Raw genomic sequence first — 6,935 nt, 5'->3', positions numbered from 1 at the left:
ACCATCTCCAAATTGTCATCTGGGGTTTAAGATAATAATATAAGCCCACAGTGTAACAGTGTATTGCTTCATCAGGGATGGTAAGAAAACCATAGGACTATAAATGCAGGAGCAACTACTAAAACAGTAGATCATACACACACAAAAGGAACTGGAATGATTTTCTTACAAAGACTCAACTTGTGGAAGAAAAACTTTAATTATCATAGCATAAAACACCTGTATGAAGTAAAAATTGGTTTGAACAACATTAGTAGAGAATGTGCTCTAGGAAGCAGAGGTAACTGGATGTAAAAACTCTGGCAGCCATTGAATAGAACAGTCGCAGATGGTCAGCTGACACCACATCTAATGGGGACAAAAGCCTTGTGTGTGGGGAATTTTGGACAATGCTTGCAGAAATATTACACTGTACATAAACCAAATTGAATTGTTTTCACATGTTATAAAGATCCATACACTCATAGTCATGCTCTTCAGTTCCACAGTAAGAGTAGCATAGAACACCTAAACACAGAAGAAAGCATTCATGCAAGATATCTAACTCCTTGATATAATAATGCATACACTTCAAAATGATTACACTATCGTTACACCTAGGGCTTTCTTCAACTACAAGGTGGTGGTCATGGTCAGCACAGCCCCCAGGATCAACATCTAGAAAGCAGGCACCACCTTCTGCATGTCTCCTCTTTTTGCATTTTTCCTCTTCACTTTTCTTAATTAACTCTGCTGTTGTTGCTGTTTCTTAGCAAAACTGGTAAAAACAAAATTGTAATAGTTGAAAAAATCACTCTAGCAATCAACACGCTTAAAACCATCAATCTTCTGGGGGTAAAGAAAGCACTGTGCAACTTTTAGAACTCTGATTAATAAACAAGGTGGTCACAAATTTTCCTCGCTTGAAGACTTCCACCACTTTTCTGATCAGGTCATCATAGGTGGTCTGACTTAGGTTTGTTTCCTAACATAGGAAAATTCTGGTTCTGGAGTGATGTGAATAGTCCAGTATGCTACATCTGATTTCATTCCATTCATCCAGCAGCCACAAGGATTGAACAGTGTGGCATCAATGACAGAACCTGGTATCAGGTCATGAATCCCACTCTCACCTGTGACATCCTTTGCAGTAACACCACATTTCATGCAGAACTGATCCATAACTGCTGGGTCAAGCTCACTCATCAGAATTTCCAGGGTTCGATCTAGGTAATTGATTACTCAGCTGCCTGGCAAATCCAAAGTATACAAGTACCAACAGTCAGAATTCATACGTCTCAGACAATATTCTGCTCCATTTGGGAAAATTGCATTAAGAAACTCTATTTCTCCCTGGAAATTCCAGTGTGGGTACCCTTTGAGAGAAGAATAAAAGAAGCATTGAATCGAGTCAAACCCACTGTAATCCCTAGCAAGCTTCAGTAACACAATATGAGCTTTAATTTCAAAACTTTTAATTTAACTGTATATTATCATAATGATGCAGATTCTGTTGATGAGATATTTCATTGTAAATAATATAGACTATTAAATGCTTTCTGAAGCAGTAGAAAAGCCCCAATTATAAAGCAATGATGAGGAGAGAGCAGTGTTAATTGGAGTCTATTTAATCAGCACATGTAATCTAGTAATATGCTTAAAAGTGATTAAGATATATAGCAAAACACATACTATAAATACATTCTCAAAATTATTATATGTTAATTATAAAGATACATTTTTTTTTAAATTAGGAGAGGTACTTGACCTGGCAGCACAGGCCTGAGGTCCCAATATCTGGGAGACTGCTTCAGAACAATCTTGAGTAAAATAGGAACAGCTAGAGGTACTTAGTGAGACCTGACTTTAAATAATGTTGAGAGAGCATAAAATGTTGCTCATTCAAATAAAGAAAGAAAGGAAGGAAGGAAAGAAGGAAGGAAAGAAAGAAAGAAGGAAAAAAAGAGGAAAAGAAAGAAAAGAACAATATTTTCTTCAATGAAATGAGTTAGTCTTTTGAAATCAGTTAATTAAATCTTTACAATTGAAATAACATTGTGAGTTTTAATCTTTCAAAACTTATTTCCCATATATTTTAAAATAATAATAATATATAGCCTCGCTTTAAAACATGATAAAAATCAAAATACAGCCTAATATGCTAATTTAGACTTTCCTTTGTGTATGTAGTTATTACATCTGAAACTCTATCCTCACTATCCTAAGGAAATGTCTTTGAGTAAGCCTTCTTTGAGAAACAATGGAAATGTTATAGTTCTCTGAAGGAATCTTCCCCTGGATATTATTATTATTATTATTATTATTATTATTATTCACATTGCCTTTCTGATGGTAAACACATCCATTATTCTATTCCTAATACATGTGTGAAGAAGGGCTTGTGGGAGTGATGTAGAAGATGTTGAAGACTAGATCTCCATTAGTATCAAGTTGATGAACATGCCAATGTGAATGAGAAATATTTACAATGCGTCAACCCTACAGAGTAGAAATAACTAAGGAATTCTGAGATAAGGAAAAACAGTCTACCATAAAGACTATTGGTTTCCTGATACCCAATAACAAGCTCTGTAAACATACACATGCAAGTGATATTAAAAAGTCTTAATAGGCTATATTTAACAATATTTATGTATACAAATATGTCATTCAATAACAGTTAATGAAAAAGGAGCCCATGAATTTGTAAGAGATACAAAGAGAGGTATATGGGAGCATTTGAATGGTGTAATGGAAGAGAGAAATGTTATAATTATAATCTCAAAAATAAAAAAGTAAAATAAAACCAATCGCATCATTACACATATTTGCCCCATGATACCGATTTGCAGTTATAAAAATCCAACAGAATACACTTCTGTTTGTTAACATCTTTAGGGAAAATACCGAATAATCTAATTTGAAGTATGTTTAGAAAAATGAATGTTCTTTAAGATTTTTATGACTGTTTGTGATTTTTATTCCTGTTACGTGTGTTCATCTCTCAGGAGAGAGATTTTACCTTTGATGCTACATGGAAGAAAAGCGAGATCTTGAATGGCACATTGCCAGTCGGCTCCAGCCTTTTTGGGCTCCGCTTAACAATCTGTGGAGGACGGAACCTGAACTGAACGGCGAGCAGACAGATTTCACTCGCTTTCTAAGGGCGACAGGTGCAAAGAAGCCGGAGGAAAAAGCGTTCATTATGGGGAAGGTTAAAATTAGGTACTTAGAAATCGTCATCTAATTTAGGTCATTTATCATTCTACTCAAAGCCCCTTTTGTACGACTGAATGCTGCAGCGCTCACTTTACTGTTAGATCATGTCAGCTGCTCCGGGATCACTTGAAGCAGATGTTTCACAGACAGAGAGAGCCGGCTGGCTAACAGAAGCGTGGTGACGGCGAGTCACTTCTTGGCAGTTCCAGCGGTGAATGTGAGCATACCATGCAGGTGCAACCATACCCAGTGAAATGTAGGATCAATGCTTGGACAAAGGGAAAAGTGATATTGGTTTCTCCCAATTTCAAAAAAACTGAAAGGATTTTATTCCCAGTGGGTTAGAAACTCCCAGGCTATGGGCTAAGGTTCCCTGTAATGAGGTTTAAACCATCCCTTCCGCTATCAAGGGGAAGACCAAAATCCATGATGAATTTAACTAAATATAATGCATTCTTCCAAACAATTTCCAAAATCAACTTAAAAATGGAAACAGAATAGTGGGGGAATGTCTGTTGCTTAAATGATCAGACAGTATATTACTTTCTTGAAGTACCTTCGCCTCAAGTATATTATTATAAATATATAATAATATAGCACATTATATATTTTTACATACTAAAGCATATGAATGTGCACATATGTAGATCAAACTTAGAAACTTAGAAACATTGATCAATAACATAACTGCATTAACCAAATGCTTATTATAATTCACACTATGAAGTTTATGGGAAAGAAAAAATTTTCAATTACAAAAATATGATGGAAATATATTTTACAAGAAACTACTTTACTTCTTAGTTTGTATTTGAACTAAATAGAAGAAAGCCTGCTGTTTCACTGCAAAGAGCTTTTAGAAATAAAACTTACAACTTCTTATTGTCTATACAATAGTCTTTCAAATAGTCTTCCTTAAAAATTTTATTTGCCATGTTAATTTTTCTTGGAATGTGTGAACAAACACCTGTTTATCCCAGTTAAGGCACTGCTGTCAATCCACAGTTAGCTCGAAGCCATGAGTTTGTTTGGAGTTTGTTGTAAGAACATGGATGAGGACTTAGCAACAGAAGCATTGTCAACTCATTACTGGCTGCCCCACTGAAGAAGGTCTTCCTTCCTCCAGCACCTGGCTTGCACCTATAATTTCTCTAGAACAGGGCAGACCTTGCAACGTTAGTGCACAGTCTTATGACCTTCTCTTGCATCTCCTCCTAAGTCCCACATCCCACTAACAGAGAAAAGCTAATGGGTCTAACCTTGTGAGCATCTCGTGAGGTTAGCCACAGCAGCTCTGACTAAAGGTCATGGTGACCATGTATTGCCAAGAGGGTAGAATTCCATGGAAACATCTACACTTGTGTAATCCACCCCCAATTCACTCATTTACTCATTCCTTACTCATTTACTTTATTAATTTCTGGCTCTGGAAGTTCAAGTTCATATTTCTGAAGAACACAAAAAAGATATTTTTTAGACATTGTTACAGTATAAAAAGCTAGGGAGTTGTGTTGTTTTCCAAGAATTCCTGTGAGAATGGCTAAAAAAAAAAAGTCAATATATCCTCTAACAGCTACACAATCACATTCCCTTCCATGGCTCGAGGGCAGAATCATTCTGTGGTATGTTAGCTTCTGGTAGCTACAAATATTCTTTGGCTTTGGGGAGTGTACCTATGACCTATTCCTGCATCTTTACAAGGTCTTCTCCACATTTTCCTCATGTCTTGTGCTCCTCTGTCTCACGTAATAATATTTTACATTGGATCAAAGACAACTTCACCTTACATTTTTAATTTTATCCACAAAGGCGTTTTTCCACTCTCAAGGTCATTTTCATCAGTTTTGGAATGTAATTTCTTTGGAGATTTCTATCCAACCTACAGGAAGATATTGTAGAGACTCAATGCCCCAGCATAGGGGAATGCTACGGATACAGGAGTGGGTTGGTGGGTGGGGAAGCACCCTCATAGAAGCAGGGGTGAGGGGATGGTATAGGGGGTTGTAGAGGAGAAACCTGGAAGGGGCATGGCAATTGAATAGTAAATAAATAAAATAGCCAATAAAAAAGTTAGAAACATTGAACACACAACATGACTTTCTTAACCAGTACTTATGATTATAATTAAAACTGTGAAATGTATGTTAAACACTTCTTATATATTTTAAGCTGTCATACTCCATATGTAATCCTCATATGGCTACCATATTCATGAACTGTTGCTTGTCTATGCTGAACAGGGAAACTGCACAAGATTGCTGATCAATCTCACCAGTGAGCACACTGTTAGATTCAGCTGCTATATTTTTTGAAAGTTTTCTGATAATGGAAATTATACATTAATTTATTTTCTTGCACAATTTCCTTATCACATTACACATCAGTTCTTTTTAAACCTGTTAAGGTTTTAAAATACAGTGGCCAAATTGACTCTGCCTTGTTTACTTTGTATCACCATAGGGCTTTAAGGCTAATATGGTTGCTTTAGAATGATTCCATTCATTGAGAAGAAAGCTATAAAATAAGAAAATTGGTCATAACAAGAGTTAATAATTTATTATTACGATGAGCAAATGCCAGGGTAATTCTGGTGTAGAGAAGTTTAATGGAGCTAAACAAGGGGAAGGAAACATGCATACTATTTTCTGACCTCTCATTGGCTTTGCTGTGATTTTTCTAACTTATATTATTCTTTTGCCTGAGTAGAAAAGATCAGGTAGAAAACTATGTTATTTTTTATTGTTATTGTATAGGACACATGGTGTGAAAATCCCAGCCACTGGATTTTAACATCACCTATAAAACAGATGTCACTTTCTCCAAGGTGCTATTTGTGAGCACTGTCTGCAGGCCCTTTCTACTTCATCGGTATCTCTGTTGGCTAAGAAAATTTAATTTGTCCTGAGTTGTATTCTAGAGTTATTCCCTTGGATTATTTTGAAATCTGATAGGTTTCTCAGTATTTTCAAGCAAGCTACCAGTACCTGAAATGATATTTTCTTTACTTTATAACGCCATATTGTTTTTCTCTATTAATCACTAATTCCCTACAAGTATCTACACATTTTACAGATTCAAGAGACTAGGAATATCTCTATATCTAATTAGCTCTTAACCCTGCTCATTGTTTGTTGTAAATTTCTATGCTTATCTTATTATGTAATATTTTCATTTTTCAAAGTCATGACCATAAAAAATCACATTTCTGAAGGATAAAAAATTCTACATCAATTTTCTTAAATATATTCTGAAAGCAGCATTCAGTGTTGCATCCCACATTGTTACAGTGTTGAACTGAGAAGTTAAGATTTTAATGTCAGCCTAAATCACAGAATTAAAGTCGTAGATCATCATAGCCCACTCTGACCTGTCTTTTGAGTATACAGTATATAGCAAGTTCCTGTAAAACTCCCAACATATTTTAAAAATAATTTCTTCTGTTTTTTTTTTTTTTTTTTTTTTTTTTTTTTTTTTTTTTTTTTTTACTTTCACCCCAGGGAAGAATTTTAGGCAAAGCATTTCCATATGGAAGGAGTGAGGCAGTTTAACAAGCTGTATAGCATCACTCATGAATAGTATTAAAATCTCAAGAGCCTAACTTGAGCTGGAAGAGCAGGGTGTATAAAAGCATCTTGTTTTTGAATATGTTCACATATTGTCAGAACAGGAAATGCTACAAACATCATTATAAGCAACCCCATAGACCATTTTTATGAAGCCCACCATTATAGGCTCTT

The 6,935-nt window shown here is 35.4% G+C and overlaps 1 pseudogene; it reads right to left on the bottom strand.

The window, feature by feature from the left end:
• Positions 1-723: 723 nt before the first annotated feature.
• LOC127666318 (S-adenosylmethionine decarboxylase proenzyme-like) overlaps positions 724-6,935 on the bottom strand; it is a 141,983-nt pseudogene continuing 135,771 nt past the window's right edge.

Source organism: Apodemus sylvaticus, chromosome 15, assembly GCF_947179515.1.
Source record: "Apodemus sylvaticus chromosome 15, mApoSyl1.1, whole genome shotgun sequence".
Taxonomy (NCBI): domain Eukaryota; kingdom Metazoa; phylum Chordata; class Mammalia; order Rodentia; family Muridae; genus Apodemus; species Apodemus sylvaticus.
Note: the sequence above shows the minus strand (reverse complement) of the source record. Positions and strands in the feature narration are given on the sequence as shown.